This window comes from Pinus tabuliformis, chromosome X, assembly GCF_031772625.1.
Source record: "Pinus tabuliformis cultivar Carrire ecotype Pingquan chromosome X, CPIR1, whole genome shotgun sequence".
In the NCBI taxonomy this organism is placed as follows: Eukaryota; Viridiplantae; Streptophyta; class Pinopsida; order Pinales; family Pinaceae; genus Pinus; species Pinus tabuliformis.
Window position 1 is genome coordinate 847,743,430 of NC_142308.1, and position 18,682 is coordinate 847,762,111.

The 18,682-nt window shown below is 36.9% G+C and overlaps 1 pseudogene; it reads left to right on the forward strand.

Annotated features, from left to right (window-relative positions):
* The first annotated feature begins 3,957 nt into the window (after positions 1–3,957).
* The window catches only part of LOC149142400 (ferritin-like catalase Nec2), a 48,593-nt pseudogene continuing 33,868 nt past the window's right edge, over positions 3,958–18,682 (forward strand).

Sequence of the window (18,682 nt, forward strand, 5' to 3'; positions counted from 1 at the left end):
GTCGTCCCCTCCTAGTTTTCATCCACCAGTTGCATCTACCCCACCACAGATCAACTACGTGGCCACCTATCCAATGCCTGGATCCAGTGATGCCGCCGTCGTGCATAGCATCCTGGGGGCATTGGGCCCTGACTTCCAAGATGTTTCCCTTCCACCAGGAGTGGAAATATTGGAAGCCCCGACTTTCTATTCATTATGATGAAGTTTGGTCGGAGCATAGTTCCTAATCTTGTGTCGCTCGTTAAAAAGTGAAACAAGGGTTATGAGGATAGTTCTTTTACTGTGTCAACCTCATTAAAAAATGAAACAACTCCTCCTTTCCAAATCGAGTCTTCGATTAAGATCTCGTAAAATACAAGTCGAGTCTTTCATAGATCTCGAGAGTGAACCTTCATTCCATCCACTTTGTTGAATGCAATGAAGCTTGGGGGGCATGTACCTCGTTTTGCGTCATTATGCTGGGGGCATGCGAACTTATAACAAGCATATTTTTTCGTTTCAAGCTTGTGTAAACATGAAACAGAATCCAAGCAAAGTTCTCCTTGGTTCAAGCTTGTGTAAAAATAAACCCATACCCGATTTACATCTCGTGATTGCCATTTTTATCTGCTGAATTTTGTTAGATGAGCCTTGGTTGTTTCATTCCATTGCCACCATCTCTTTGGCCGATCATATGCTTTCACTTGGTTGTTTTTCCTTTCCTGAGGAACCGCAGCGATGAGTGATTTTCTTAGCCAGCCTCTTGACCATTACATGTTTTGAGCAGTTCCACCATTTCCGAAACCAGTTGCTACCCTTTATACCACTCGTTCCTCTAGGACGAGTCGCCTTTAAGCTCTTTTCTAACTCGTAAAATATGAAAAGATTGTCGAGTATTTTTCCTTTTTTAACTCGTTAAAAGAAAATAAAAATGGAGGTTTGTTTTCAGCTCTTTTCTGACTCGTTAAAAGTGAAAAGATTGTCGAGTTGCCCCTCTTGACTTGTTAAAAGTAAATAAGAGGCGGTCGTCTTTAAACCCTTTTCCAACCGTGTAAAAATGAAAAGAGCGTCGAACCCTTGTCGTTTCTGGTTCGTAAATGGTTACGAAACGACGTGATGTTGATCGCTTTTCTACTTTTTCGGATCAATGTCACTATGATTGAATAGTACTCCTCGATCGTAACGGTCGGGCGGTTCTTTCGAGCATTGTTTTATACTTTTTCGGGCTTGAGAGACACAACTTTACGAAAAAGGACCCCCCTGGAGTTTTTCTTTTTGCTGTATTTTCAGACTCTCTAAATAGGAAAAGACGTTGAGTTTTTCCTTTGTCAGACTCGTTAAAATTTAATGTCATCGGATTCCGTCGAAATGACGCTCACAAGCATATGCTATCCCCGTCAAGCTTGATAAAATAACTGGGGTACTCGCCAGAAATGGTGGGGAAAATGGATCCATAATTGTCGTCGTGTCGGCAGTATGTCGCTCTTGAACATGGCACTCGTCTGCATTCGTGTCGGGGTGGGGACATCTCATCTTGTTTTACACTAGCCTCCAAGGGTTTGGGTTATTCTATTCAGCCTCTCATCTGCTCATTGCCTCGTCACCATGACCTTTGCTTAGTTGATGTCAAATACTGCCAAATCCACAGTCATGCCGCCGATATGTTCAAGAGAAGTTGACCTCTGCAGCAATACCACCTCCTCTGATGCCTCACATAATTTTGCATCACCATAACATCTTTCCTCTGTCTCGTGTCAATGATGTGGGAAACACTATGGCCCACCTTTGATCAAGGTCACTTCCTGTCGACTTCATCTCATTATCCAGGAAGCTGATCTAGAGACTCCCTTTGGTGCCTTGGAGCCTGCATGCCTCAATGGCAGGTTCTTTGTGTTCGACGAGAGGTTTTTATCATTGGCCTCCGATCGAATGATTCTACGGGTGTTCGACGCCAGCTCATTAATTCACACGTCGTAGATTGTACCTGTAGTACCTTGAGGGCCATTGTCATTATTGGTGGTACCTCTCGCGTCTGTTAACAGTTTTCACTATTGATTGGTAATCAGACGATGTTCATGCATGTTCGACTTCAACTCTTGTATTCACATGCTTGGATTTGTACTCTGTTCGGGTCGAGATGGAGCGGAAGACCCTGGATTTTGTTTGTTCGAATCCAGGCTGTGATTTGTGGCTTGTTATGATTATTACATGACTCGTTCACTGGATGGCTGCGACCATGCCTGAGTCTATTTATCGATCCTCTCTGGATGGCTGCGTCCATGCCTTGGATCTAGATTATTATATACTCTATTATGGATGGTTGCGCCCATACCACATACATCATGTACTTGAGATATCAGTTGTACTTCTTTACGCAGGTTCTCCGGCGGTCGTGTTTTCAGTCACGCATGTTCTTGTAAAGCATTTCACCCCTCTTTCTCTCGGGCCTCATGCTTTAGGGGGCAACTGTTACACAGCAATTTGTCACCGTTTGTCACCGTCCCTGTTACCCCTCTCCCGCACACTGGAGGACTCATTCCGGGACCTGTGAGAAGTGACATGTCCTGAAACCACTTGCATCATATTCCTCTAAGTATGAGCTTCATTTGCCCTGAAGACACCTCCTGCAAAATACTCATGAAAACAACTCTTTTTGCATTAACGCGGGTCCACAGTTCACTGCCCGCGCCAATGAGGGAAATCCTCTAAAAAGGCCGCGCCATTGACGCTCTGTCTTAGAGTCGCACTCGCGCCAACCAAATTGAGTAAAGTTTTTAACCAACAAGCTCCCGAAGGTTCTCTTCAACCCATTCACCAACTGAATCTATGTTGAGCGAGGATGGTTTGGCTTCGAATCTCCATAGAAGGGAAAGTGGTTTGCCACCTTTCATGGAAGTTTCCAAGTGATAAAGCCAATCCCATGAATAATGTGGTTGATCCTATCTCTTTCCCTCTCTATCTATAAAAGCTTGCCTCTATGCCTTGAGCAAGCTAGTTACAATAGTTAGAGTCACAATAGTTAGAGTCACAATAGTTAGAATTACAATAGTTCCAGGAGTTTAAGAGTTTGAAGCTGCAAGAGCCTTCTTTGCACCCATAAGGCCAAATCTAAGTAAGGAGATTCTTGTCACCCAAAGAGAGAGAGGCTTGTTCCTATCCCAACAAGCTTTGCAAGACTTGTGTAGCTGACTACCCAGCCAAAGGAGGATTTGACGTCAGAACAATGGTTGTATTCTTCTTTGTTATTCATTAATAATAGATGACTATCATTATGGTTCCACTCTCATTGCCTTATGTTCGATGTTGAGTTATATCTTTCTGACTGATATATAATTGCATCTACTAGATTTTATGCTCGTTTTCGTGTTGTTCTTTGCATGTGCAGGTGTCCAATCATAGAGATCGTGAGGATCGTGACCGGCCAAGGCAAAGGAACGAGGGCGACATCTCTTCGACGAACACTAGTGTTGGAATCCAAGTAGGTTCTCACCATCTACTTTGTATTTGCAATTAGGAACTTGCGTGGTAGCATTGTGTGATTGTTGCTAGACCCGGTCTGGGCTAGTAGGGATCGTCTCTGTCCGCAAAGAGGATTTACCTCCACAACAGGAAGTGCCTTGTTCCGGATCTACGCGGAAGCAGAGTGACGGGAGGCCACAAATCAATTTGCGAACCTTCCAGAACACATCTAGACATCCCAAGGGTGTGGAAACCTGGTTCCAACACCCTCCCCTGCTACCTCAGGTGAGACCTCAGTCCGCGCTCTGCGGATTGTTGCTAAAAGGGCCGATAGTGCAGGCTTTGTTTGGCTAATAACTCTTCTGTACCTGGGTCAGGCCCTAATAAGCCAACAGTTAAGCACTCAGCCAAGAGAGCAATGGTTTGTACAATAGCATATAATAACATCACCCCCCCCCCCCCCCAACACACTCAAGGTGATGAGTGCGGTGGCCCTTTGCATGATAACATGCAGTGTATATGGGAAAGGTGGCAGCAGGAGTAAAGACAGTGTTGGTTTTAGTAACAGGGAAGGAGGGAGGGTTGGTGTTGATGGGAACGTTTGCGGGCGTGAAGACTGGTGCAACGGGCGGGGTCTGTGGCACCACCAACTGCAACAAGCCTACCGACTGTGCACAAAGGGTAACAAGTATGTACTTAGATATATCTCTGCTCTCATAATGTTGACCTTCTCTGGTTTTCATTTGGGGGAGAGGGGAGGAATTATGGGGGAGACCTACAAAATTGAGAAGCGTTGCGGGAGTAGGCTGGTGGCATATGCTTGGTTTTGTGTTTGTCTCTCACACCCATTTGGCATACTATCTATTTTTCTTTTCTTTGTAGTTCTCCTTTCCCATATGGGAATTATGTTGGCATTGGATAGAGGACCTAGTTTTGCAGTTCATAAGAGTCCTGCTGGTAAAGCTAGGGAGATGAGCCTTGGGGGTAGAGTTGGTCGACCCATCTGCATGTTGGGTGGTAGCCTTTGCTTTAGGTCCATGCGTATCCGCAAAGAGGTAGGTTGCAACCTTGGCACGAGGGAGAAGGTTGAGAATTACAGGCAAGAAGTCTGGCAAGGGAGTGGCATTGGCTATGGCAGGAAGATTGGTGATGGCGACGTCATGGGGCTCAAAGATGGTTGGATAATTGGGTCGGGTCCTCCTCTCACATCCTGGGCAGAGGGTAAAGGGTATGTCAGCCAAGGTTGGCAGAGAGCTGGTAAGTGGCGGTGTTTAGAAACCTGTAGCCAAGTTGAAGAAACAAACTGAAGCGAAGCTGAGAGGAGGTGTCTTAGGCAAAGTGTATATGCAACTGTTGGTTGTGGGTTGGCCCCCTTTGGGGAACTGACCTGTGACCCTGAAAGGCCTGGTACTACAACTGGTAGGGGAGGGTCTGAGGAAGGCGGGTTGACGCGCAGTAATCCTACCACCTGTGTGAAAGCTCCTTGTCATATTTTGTTGAATTGTAATTGGATTATGGTTTGTTGCAATGAACGGGGTTGGGTTAGAAAAACCATGGCACGTCTTGCAAAAACTCGTGGTTGTGGAAGGAGCGCCCAAGCGACCAGGAAGGACACAGAATCAAGCATGTCTGAGGGACGCAGAGGCAAGAAATATGTTGAAAGGCTTATAAGTGAAGCGACAATTGCCTACCGTGAAGGCACTGATGAGGAAATCCATAAACTACTAGCGGATTAGGAAGAGGAAGTGAAATAGGAGGGTGAGATAGACATGGAAATGGAGGATTGGAGAACCCTTGTCCTGGATCCTGGAAACATGAGGAGTAGAATCATTCAATACAAGAAAACCCTCTACCTGTACTAGTTGATGAAATGTATGCTGAGTAAGGCTATGGAACAGATTTCGGTGGGCATGGTAGTCATTATCCAAGGCACGATGAATTACAAACATGAATTCTAGAAGGTGTAGTTCCAACTACACAAGCAGGAAGTTCGACTTGGCCGAATTGAGAGGCACCTGCCCCGTATACTGGTCTAGATAGAGATGTCGGGGATGAATGCCAACGATCCAACGCCTGTAGAATCTGCTTTTGCTGAGCAGTATGACTAGCTAGTCTTCTTTCATGGTTTTGTTTATATATGTGAATAGCCTTTACATTTCCTTATGCAAATATATATATGTACGTAGATCTCTAGAGTATGGACAAGAATCTGAGACTTATATAGCTTGGATAGAAAGACTGAATTTTTTTTGTTTCTGGATGGCATACAATGTGGATAGGTGGCCAACAGACTTGGTTCCCCACTGGGAAAGTTGAGGCCACTTAGCTAATCTATGTGGTGTAAATTTGCTTTATAATTAATGGAAAAGGAGGATCTACCAAGCTTGACAAAAAAAAATGTTACAATTTAGCTAGATTTTATCATTTTTTAAATTTTAGCAACATAAGACATTTCATGAAGTAAGTATTTTGATGATTTTATGAATTAATGACAATAAGCATTTACTAGCTATTTAATTATATGGTTATCCTAATCTTAAAAACATTTTTACATATCTTCATCATCTGTGTCACTCCATCTTAACTATATATTTACAAATCTATTTATAATCATATCAACTCTGTATTAAACAATATTTACACTTGTCACCTCATTTAAACCATAATATATTCATCTTAATCACGCATCTACCAAGAGTCAGAGGGATCAAATCTCATTATATGCTTGATAAATCTCTTATTAAGCTAGAGCTATAGTAGTTTTTTCGTCTCTCTATATAGATCATGTGTCATTTCTCAATGTTTTAATTGTATTTTTGAATAATTTATTATGATTAATATTTTATATTAAAATTTGTATAAGTTATGTCCATAGGGCCTTGGATAGAGGGTGATTGGGTTCTCTGTGAAGGCACTCCTTGAAGTGAAGTCATTGGTTCAATTCCTCGTCTTATCGGGGTGAGATATTGGACATGTTGAAGATGTAGTCTTGCGAGGCTTACAAAAAAAAATGTATTGGTTATGTGAAGTCCCGCTAGCACAACTGGTTGAGGATGGGCCTCGTCAGCAAGGTGACCCAAGATCAAACCTCAAGAAGGTGGATGTTCCCTGTGCTAGGGGGAGCAGACATGCTAAAACATCCATTCAGCTTAGGGCCGGTGTGGCCCAGGGCGAGTGTGATCCCCGGGTGACTTTGACGGATTAGATGCCCCTGGGTCACATCTCCTCAAGCCACAGGTCAAGCCTAGAGGATCATAGACAACTTGACAAACAAACAAAAGAACAAAAAATTGAATGAGTTATACATTGTCCTTCTATTACGAAATAACTAAATTATTTTACCTTTAATTACTTTTTCATTTCTTGCATTGAAATATTTTACTAAGGTAAACATTAACACACACATAATATATGTTGGACATTGGATAAACCAGTGCTCCCCGTGTGTTTTGTGACATTTACTTGACCGCCTCTCATGGATTCGTTAACTCTAGTGATGGATTCATTTACTAACACCTGCGGGTTTTGGTCTAGCGACAATCGTGATTACAACAAGTGTTATTAGAGCCAAAGGCCTCGAGTTCGAATCACACCCAGCTCAGGTTAGGAGGGGAGATTGTTGGACATTGGATAAACCAACACTCCTCATGTGTTTTGCAACATGTGCTTAACCGCCTCTTGTGAATCCATTAACCCTGGTGATTCATCCCTTTACTAACACCTGTGGGTTTTGGTGTAACGGAAATCGTGATTCCAACTATATATATATATATATATATATATATATATATATATATATATATATATATATGAAAAAGAAATAGAAGTTTTCTTCTTCTTCTTTAATTGTACTTTATATATGTAATGTTATATAAAATTATATGGCTTAGTCTAACTTATAGACGAAATGGATTTTTCACTGGAATCTAAGGATACAAACTCAAGAAAGATTCTGACTTTTTGTTGTTTAAAATACATTTTTGAATTCATAAATTGGGGGAAGGGATCAATTTAGTGCTCAAAATTCAAAATGCTTGAAACCTATATGATTGGATAGATCTCAACGGCCTGAATCCAACGCAACTTGTTTATCTCAAAACCAATACTGTACGCTCCTGATAGCGTGTTTTGATTGAATTGCCAAACAACGAAAATTTTAAAAGTTGGGTTGCAGGTATGCCCAGTCAATAGTCCATACGCTGACTAAGCAAGTGATTGGGTAAATGACTGTGTACAATTTGGTCAATGGTATGTTGACAAATGTCACTTGTTTATTAGTTTGTGAAATGCGAAATTTAATTGGTTGAGAGTTCGTTTATGTGGACCAATGTTGGAGTGCCATGTGGGCCAATGGTTCACTGCCACGTGGCCTCTGGACAACATATCAAAATTTTGGGCGAGGGCCAAAGCACCCCATCGGAGTCGAACTCGTGACCTAGCATCAAGCAACCACATGCTCGAATCGTTGCGCCACCACCATGCCACTTAACATTCATATGTTTTATCTTTTATTTAAATTTTAAACATTGGCGACTTTGGGGGTAGGGTCGGGGCTAAGCCCCAACCTTAGTCACCGTGCTCACGAGGATCAAGGGGTGGGATCATGGGTCAGGGATTAGCCCCAGCCCCATGGTCACCACCCAAGATACAAGCACCAGACCTCATAACCGACGGCAGAGAATAGTAAAGGGGCCAGCCCCAGGGTCACATGACCTGACATATTCCCAGGTGCGCGGAGAACGAAGGGGGGCCAACCTCGGGCCACATGGCCTGCTATGTGACCACACCACTAGTAGAAAGGGAGTGCGGGATTTATTCCATCAATGCGGAATTTCAGGCATTAAACATGAATCCATGCGCATCCAAATGACCACGCGTCAGTCGTTGGGGGCCCGACTGGCGGGGGTGGGCGGTTAACCCCACACTCTGGGCATGTGGCCCCTATGTGACCCTATTTCTTTAGAACTGGGCGTTAAAGGATAGTTTAACTGTCCTACAATTTCGCCCGTCGGGAGGGATTGAAGGCTATATTTGCGCGTTGGTTCTGGGTTTGGGGCACTCAAGCTAGGTTTGGGTCGAATTGGAGGATGATTAGCTATGGAATTTGGGAACAACTTGTAACAGACATAACTTTCTCTTTTTTTTGCCAAATGAGGTGTAGAAAGAACCCATATGGGGGTTTTTGACAGTTATGGATCCATTGGAGACATTTATTTTTCATTTTGAGGACTAAAAATTCAAGTAAATGCATATTTTTTAACATAATGAAAGAGGTCCTACATTGGAAGTTGGACCAGGAGATGTAGCCCAAGAGAGGGATGAACTCCTTTATAATGTTTTGTTGTTATGTGTTTCTGAAATGGTTTATTGTCTCTGTTTGGCTGTTAATTGTGTTTAAAAATCACTTTTTTATATGCTTAGTAACTTGATCCATTACCCAAAACACATATGAAATTTCACTTGCAATTTATATATCACCTTCAGTTTTCAATTACATATCATAATATAGAACATATTTATTAACATAATTTATTAAATTTGTTTTGAATTATTGAGCCAAGAGGCAATGTCCGTATGTCATCAAAATTGAAATTTTTCTCATATTAGTCAAAGTAAAAATTTGTACGTGAAGAAATTAGATCCCTCTAGGCCCATGTTAAAGATGGATCTATGTGCGTTTATCTACAATTTTTTGTATGTGTTTTAATATTTTATTTTAAAATATAATATTGTCTTTTATTAATATTTTGTTATGTATCATCTTTATCCTAAGTATATATTTACAACTTTCTTTATAGTTATGTTAATTCCAATTTAAACACATATTTATAAACTTGTCAACTTGGTTGTGTTAATAGATGTTTAATTTCGAATAAAAATTCTAGACTTTTAGTTAAATTATCAATAATTATGAGGTAGATTGCAGGGATTTGATTTCCATGGAATATTTTAAAATATTCATAGTAGTATATACAAATCAAAGATTGAGTTTATCTACAAAATAGTTATGCTCTTTTTTCCCTTTTAATTAACTTATTAATTAATGATGATTTTTTAATAAAAACAAAGTGAAAAATTGAAGGTTTAATAGATTTTTTTATCTAGATAAAAAGTAAATTCATTTAAATCACACACACATATATATACATGGAAAGTATCCTTTCTCTTATGAAGCTCTATGGGGAGAATGAGGGTCAATATAATTCATGTCCCATAACATTCATTCTACCCAACCACCCCAATTAACATAATATAAAATGTATATATTAAAATAATTTATTTAAGTTGTTTTGAATTATTTATTTACATTTTTAATCATATAATGTTGATTTTTTTATTAATATTTTGTTGTGTCATCTTTATTTAAATATATATTTACAAACTTCCTTACAGTCATGTCAATTCCATTTTAAAAACATATTTATAAATTTGTTAACTTCATTATATTAATAGATGTTTATTTTAGGTTCTTGGGGGTGGCGGTTTCATCGAGGGGTTATAGTGGCAGTCAACTGAGTACAAGAACAGTCATGTCACTGAGCATATATATATATATATTGGAATAAAGTTTCCAAAAATTTAATTTAATTATCAATATTATGAGGTAGATAGTAGAGATTTAATATCCATGGAATATTCTAGAATACTCATATTAGTATATACAAATCAAAGGTCAAGATCTCCAAAGTAATGATGCTCTTTTGTCCTTTTCAGTTAAATTAATTAATTAAAAAAATGTCATATAAAGTGAGTTATGGTTTTCCGTGCATGTGGTATTGATAAGCCATGGTATTGCAACAAAGACTATTTATAAAATAAGAATTTTCATGTGTAAATCTTCATGGTTAAGAATCTTGTTCCATGTTTTATTTTAAATAGTAATTTAAAATAAGTTACAATTTACCCCGATTGGGGTGCGAGCCAGTAGGTAAGCACTCAGCCAAGGGAGTAATGGTTTGTACAGCATCATACAATACCACTGCCACCCACACGCTTGAGGTGATGGGTGCGGTGGCCCTTTGCATGATGACATGCACTGTATATGGGAAAGGAGGCAACAAGAGTAAATAAAGTGTTGTTTTTAGTAACAGGGAAGGAGGGAAGGTTGGTGTTGATTGGAATGTTTGCAGGCGTGGAGACTGGTGCAACAAGCGGGGTTTGTGGCCCCACCAACTGCAACAAGCCTACCACCTGTGCGCAAAGGGTAGCGGGTATGTACTCAGATATATCTCTTCTCTCGTAATGTTGACCTTCTCTGGTTTTCGCTTGGGGGAAAGGGGAAGAATTATGGGGGAGACCTACAAAATTGAGAAGCATTGGTGGCGTAGTTTGGTAGCATATGCTTGGTTTTGTGTCTGTCTCTCACACCCGTTTGGCATGCTAGCTATTTCGCTTTGCTTTGAAGTTCTCCTTTTCCGTATGGGAATTCTGTTGGCACTGGACAGAGGGCCTAGTTTGCAATTCGTAGGAGTCCTGATGGTAAAGCTAGGGAGAAGAACCTTGAGGGTAGAGTTGGTCGGCCCATCTGCATGTTGGGTGGTAGCCTCTACTTTAGGTCTATGCGTAGCTACAAAGAGGTAGGTTGCAACCTCGGCATGAGGGAGAAGGTCGAGAATTACGGGCGGGAAGTCTAGAAAGGGAGTGACATTGGCTATGGCAGGAAGATTGGCGATGGTGATGTCGTGGGGCTTAGAGATGGGTGGCTGATTGGGTTGGGTCCTCCTCTCGCGTCCTGGATAGAGGGTAAAGGGTATGCCAACCATGGTTGGCAGAGATATGGTAAGTGGCAGTGTTTAGCAACCTGTAACCAAGGAGAAGAAACAAATTGAAGTGAGGCTGAGAGGAGGTGTCTTAGGTGAAGTGTATATGCAACTGTTGGTTGTGGGTCGGCCCCCTCCGAGGCACTGACCTGCAACCCAGAAAGGCTGGGTACTGCAACTAGCAGGGGAGGGTCTAAGGAAGGCGGGTTGATGTGTTGTAATTCTACCACCTGTGTGAAAGCTCCCTGTCATATTTTGTTGAATTGTAACTAGATTATGGTTTGTTGCAGTGAACAAGGTTGGGTCAGAAAAACCATGGCACGTCCCACAAAACCCCGTGGCCTTGGAAGGAGAGCCCAAGCGACCAGGGAGGACACAAAACCAGGCATGTCTGAGGGATGTAGAGGCAAGAAATATGTTGAAAGGCTTATAGGTGAAGCGACAGTTGCCTACCGTGAAGGCACCAATGAGGAAATTCGTAAACTGCTAGCGGATTGGGAAGAGGAAGTGAAACAGGAGAGTGAGACAGACACAAAAATGGAGGATTGGAAAACCCTTGTCCTGGATCCTGGAAACACGAGGGGTAGAATCATTCAATACAAGCAAACCATCTACCTATATACGTAGATCTCTAGAGTATGGACAAGAATCTGAGACTTCTATAGCTTGGATAGAAAGACTGAATTTTTTATTTATTTTTGGATGGCATACAATGCGAATAGGTGGCCAACAGACTTGGTTTCCCACTGGCCAAGTTGAGGCCACCTAGCTAATCTATGTGGTGTAAATTTGCTTTATAATTAATGAAAAAGGAGGATCTACCAAGCTTAAAAAAAAATGTTACAATTTAGTTAGATTTTATCACTTTTTTTAGTTTTAGCAACATAAGACATTTCATGAAGTAAGTATTGTGATGCTTTTATGAATTAATGGCAATAAACATTTACCAGCTATTTAATTTATATGGCTATCCTAATCTTACAAACATATTTACATATCTTCATCATATGTGTCACTCCATCTTGAATATATATTTACAAATCTGCTTACAATCATATCAACTCTGTATTAAGCAATATTTACACTTGTCACCTCATTTAAACCAGTATAGATTCAACCTAATCACACATCTACCAAGAGTCAGAGGGATCAAATCTCATTATATGCTTGATAAATCTCTTATTAAGTTAGATCTATAGTAGCTTTTTCGTCTCTCTATATAGATCATGTGTCATTTTTAAATGTTTAGATTGTATTTTTGAATCATTTATTATGATTAATATTTTATATTAAAATTTGTATAAGTTATGTCCACAGGGCCTTGGATAGATGGTGATTAGGTTCTCTGTTAAGGCACTCCTTGAAGTGAAGTCACCAGTTCAATTCCTCGTCTTATCGGCGTGATATATTGGACATGCTGAAGATGTAGTCTTCTGAGGCTTACAAAAAAAAAGAGTTTCCAGAGCATCCATACTAGTGACATAACCACAGTTTCTAGAGCATCCATACATAAAGAGTTTTAAAATTCAACAAAACTACCGAATTTGTACAAAAGGTCTAGATAGCCTTATCTAGATTCTGGTTAAAGAAAGAAAAAAAAACGTAAGCAACTAAAAAAACTAGATTGATGAAAACCTATCATTTGGACTCAAAAGCATTTGAGGAATCCATAATGATTGGTTATTTTCTGCTACTGAGGGAGCATCATGGATCTAGGGAATGCCCAAGTGAACTTAAACACAACCCAAATTGTTGCCCAGATTCTTCATGGTCAGTCATAGCTCATTTAATATTAGGATAATTTCCTCCTTGGCTTCATTTCGGTCAAGTGGGACTTTGTCAAGTACGAGATTTAGATTTCAAAAGATATCAACAATGTGCATGTATGGTTGTAGCATCCCTTGGTGTGTCCAGTATCAAGCACACAGTCAACAATCTCCATCATCACCTCGAAGCCTATTAATCATTCTCTCTCCCTAGAAATTTCACATTCTATGTAGGAAATTTCTTCCTTGATTCCCTAAGGAGTGTTGGCCTAATACCTTTGTGCCAAGTTCTCCACCCTATGTTAGGTGCAAGAGCCTCCTTATTCCCAAAAGTATGGTGTGTCCCTCTTACTCTTAGCATGATGACACGACACTGTGAAAGGAGACTCTCCAATAGATGTGGTACCTAAAAGGGAGAGATTTTGATGAATTACTAGAGAGAAGGGAAGGAAGAGCCTAAACAAAGGCAAGCTTGTGAGCTAAGGAAATTGAATATGAAGGAGCTTAAAGCGGGGATAAATGTTCTCAGAAAAATATAAAGGGATGGGATCCATGTCAATGATTTGGACTTTGGGTAACCAATAGATCTAGAAGATGGAGAAGAGAATAGAAAAAAAATCCCAACTAAGAGTGAGTGGAGCAAAAGTGGGAACTCTATAGAGAAAACGGTTAGACAATAAAAAGAAAAAAATGAGCACAATGAAACGAGGAAAAATTCATTGAGAGAAATGGGAAGGGTACCATGACAATGTTTCATATTCTAGATAGCCAATTGAACTAGAAGATGGAGAAGGAACCAAAGAGAAATCCCAACCAAGAGAGAATAGATCAAAAGCAACAAGGCTTAGAGGCCACATAAAATAAAGGATTATACAATAATAGAAAGATCTGAGGATAGACATATATATATATATATATATATATATATATATATATATATAAGAAACTTGGAGAGCATGACCAAAATAATAAGAAGAAGGGGTAAGCATGCATCCATTGGAACTGATAAAGTGTCTTCCTACGAACCTAGGTGCTTTGATAACTTTGTGCTCATGTGGTGAAATTTCCCTCTACCTAACATTAACAATTATTCTAGTATGAATGGTTGTTCCAATGTGAAAAGACTAATGTGCATGGGAGGATTGGCGAGGAATGTAAACATCAAAGATTGTGACCTCCCATATTTGCAAATCATTAAAATGCCAATCCTCCATTTTCTTTGCATCATTACATTGAATATTAAACCAATGTTAATCTGCATCACCACCTTGATCAACCATATGTAGGCATGCATTAGAGTTGTGACTTGATAAGAATCTGGGGGGTATGTGTCCATGTCCCAAGCGTCATCCCCTTGCAATTCTAACACCCTATTCAGGGGACACAACATTATTACTATATATTTCATAACAACATTAGTATTATAAGTTATGTTGTGATGAATCATTTTTATGTTTTCTTTTTATTACAACATGATATATATATTTACACATTATAATTTAATCATTAATTGTATATTCATATTAAGTTATTTTTAATAATAATAATGATAAAAATATGTGATTTTAAAATAATTTTAATACATAAATATTAAAATAACATATATTATTATATTGTTTAAGTGTGTGTGTGGGGAAAAAAAATATGATTCTCCATCTTGTCCCCAAGATGAACCACATTGATGTCCATAAATGATCTCTAATGTGATTATCTCCGAAAAGATTTCGGCATAAGATATGGATCACATAAGCCTAAATTCAATTATAAATATAATATGATATGATAATATTATATTTTAAATAATGTATATTATAATAATATAAATATAATATATGTTACGTTAGTCTAAGTGATAGACGAAATAGCTTTTTTCACTAGAAATTTTCTGGTTATTTTTAATCAAAATCCAACAAAGAATTTTAAAAACTTGAGTTGAAGTTGTTTAATTTGTAGAATTCTGGTGCCCCAATTTTTCATGCCATTGAATCCATTTATATATTCAAAATGAATTTTAAAAAACAAAAAATCACATTTTTTCTTGAAATTATTTTATCGTATTCTGGTGAAAAAGTCTATTTTGTCTATAAATTAGACTATGCCTTAAATTAATATCAGTATGAAAACCACATAATTAACACATTAATATATTATTAATGTGTTAATTACTCAAAGTTAACCTTAAATTAATATCAATATAAAAACCACATACTTAACACATTAATATATTATTAATGTGTTAATTACTCAAAATTAATTTATATTAATAATGTGAATATCAAATATTAATATAAATTTAATGAACTTACTTAAAAAAACTTTGTTCATATAAATATATGATATTTCAAAAATATATCTATAACTACATCTTAACCAAAGATACTTTATTTTGACATATGTTTATGACCATATTAATAATTAATAATATCATCTATTGATTTCTCATATACATTTATCTCTCCACTTCCAGTGGCTCCACATCTATGTATATATATATATATATATATATATATATATATAATATTTATTTATGTTTATGTTAAATTAATTTTATTATTAATACGATAATAATAATATAATTTTTTGTTGTCTTTCAAAAGCATCTAAGAGATGGTGTTGTATGTGGGATATGAATTTTTTCTAAAAACATGTAATGAACAACATGAATTCAAAGTGTAAAAACTTTATTGGCAAATAATACTTTTGTTAACTAATTTATTGATAATAAGTTAAATGTTGATAATGAAATAATTATTATCCATTAACATTAGCATAATGTATATTATTATAAAATATATTAGTATAATTATAATCTATTAATATTATAATTTAAATAATATATATTAGAGTATTTTTTTGGGGAATTTTGCAATTCAATTTCAAGCAAAACTATGATATTTTGTTGTTTAAAATATATTTTTGAATGCATAAATAGATTTAGCATCATGAGAAACTCATTGGGTTATGTAGATTAAACAACTTAAACTCAAGTTTTTAAAAATATATTGTGGATTTTGGTTAAAGTTAACGAGAAGAAATGCTCTTGAAAAGGCCCATTCCTCTATAAGTTAGACTATGTCTATATTATATTACTATTAATATAATATATGGTTTGGTTAACTTTAATGTGTAATAAATAAGGGCTTAGTGGTTAAGAACATGTGTTTCCTAGTAAAAGATCAAGTCTTGAATCTAAAAGGGAGTTAAAAAAAACCTTATTCATCTATATATATATATATATATATATATATATATATATATATATATATATATATATAATATTTATAAGGCATAATCTAACTTATAGACGATATGACATTTTTCTGGTTAGTTTTAATCAAAATATGACAAAGATTTTTAAAAACTTGAGTTTAAATTGTTTAATGCATAATTCTAGTGCCCCATGAGTTTGCACTGAATACATGTATGCATTCAAAACTGTATTTTAAACCACGAAATTTTTGAAATTGTAGTACCAAGTTTTAGTAAATTCCCGTGAAAAAATCTTTATTTCATTTATAAATTAAACTACACCTATTTATAATCATATATTTTATTATTATAAACCATATTAAATTATTAATATTATGATTATAATTAATCCATCCAAGTCCCCTTCTTACTGCATGTATGTCAACATAATTACTTACTATTACCTCTATACTTACCTATCCACTCTAAATCCCTCCCTTTTGATATGAACACAATCTCTCTTTATCTATAATATTCAATCATCTCCCCACTTTACATGATATTAAATCCCTCCCTCTTAATATGAACGCAATGCAAACAAATATGAAGATTATATAAACAATCAACGATTATCTATATATATATATATATATATGTTAGCACATTTCTATATAAAATTTTAGATACTTTTCTCTCGGTCCATAGAGAAATGTCTTAGTTGCTGTTCATCTATTTTATTTTTATTTTTAACTAATATTTTTTTATTTTTAAATATAAAATGATATATATATAATTTAGTTACTTTTTATATATATTAATATATATATATAATTTTTACAAATTAAATATTTTATTTTTTATATAAATAAAATAAATAATAGTGAAAATTTTTAAATTCAATTAAGATAGTAATTTTGTCTATTTTTATGAAAGTATTAAAAAAATCAAACATCATTGATTTTAAAACACTAATTTATAAAAATTCTAAGTCATAAACTAGCAAAACCATTTATAAAAATTCTAGGCCATAAACTAATAAATTAATTAATCATATTGCTTGCCACCACTATTTAGGCAATTAACTAGCCCTATTGCTTGCCGCCACCACCAGAGCAAATAAGCTTAATTGGTTTCATGGGTTAGCTTAGATCTTGAAAACTTTTTAATTTCTAAAATGAATGTGCTTTATATACTTGGTTACAATTTTTTTATGGTATAAAAGTGTACGTTTTCAAATTCTTTGGAAATAAAGTTGTCTTTTATCAATCTGTTCAATTGTTATAATGTGTTCTCATTCTTATTCTTCAAAGAAACATCATTGATGCTCCAACACAACCTATTGGTTGTTTCTATTGTGAGTAGCATAAGAATTTAATTATTGGATAAAGTGCAAAGAATCACAAGTAAAAAGTGTACACTAATTTATTGTTCTCCTTTTGGCTTTTATTTATATATAAAAAGATTCAATAGACACTACTCTTAGATGGTAACCTCACTTCACTCCATTGTTGGCTCTCATTTTCCATCAAATTTTGCTTATTAAAAGACACCTAATTTCTATCATTCTCAACCATATACCATCCATATATACTTTATTTTGACCAATTTATGCATATTCAAAATTCTCATAATGGTTCCATTGAAGTCATACTTGCAGGATGGCTGGGCACGACCTGAGCATAGATATGGAAAGCTTGGGAACAAAGGATGGACGTGTACCTATTGGTTCAGTCAAACCAAGCTAAAACAGGTCCGATCAACGTTGGTCAAACATGACCCATCTTTCAGGAAATCCCTAGGAAATAGGTCAAATTAAGTATTTTTTGGGATTTTCCAAATTTTGTGTAACTGATTGGATGGATTCGACCAAGCTAGATGGGATTATGATAGATATGACTGTTAGAGACATTTTAGTCAAGTTTGGTTATTATTTCCCCATTTAAGCCAAGACCATTAAAGGCTTGTGGAGGGTAGAATTTGTATAATTTGATATTGAGACTCTTTGAAGATTGAAAGTTAATTGAAGAACCTGTTTCATTTTCATTTGTTGCTCATGCTTGGTGATTGACTGAAGTTGTTGTAGCTGAGATTTATTCAAGTTTGCAAGGTAAGGGTGGAGGCCCCCCACACCAAGCTAATTGCACTTTGTTGAGTCCTTATAATACTAGTGATTACCCCATTACTATTGTAGTTATACCCCCTATTTATATTGTTGTGCCCCTATTACCCCCACATTGTTATTTCTGTGCCCCATAGAATCCCTCTATTGTTATTTTTGTGGCTTTATATTATTATTGTTAGGTCGGCTGGATTATATTGTGACTCCTTAGACTCCTATATATATAAAGGAGGTTTTGTCATTTGTATCATCCAAGAATTGTTCATTTATGTAATGTAAAGGAGGTTGCCCCCTCGAAGAGGCTGAATTCTAAGGCGTGGATCTCTCTTTTCTATCTTTTTGTGAGCTGGTTTCATAACATTTGGTATCAGAGCTTTGGATTCTAGGGTTTCGCTGCTCCAAAAAGGTCA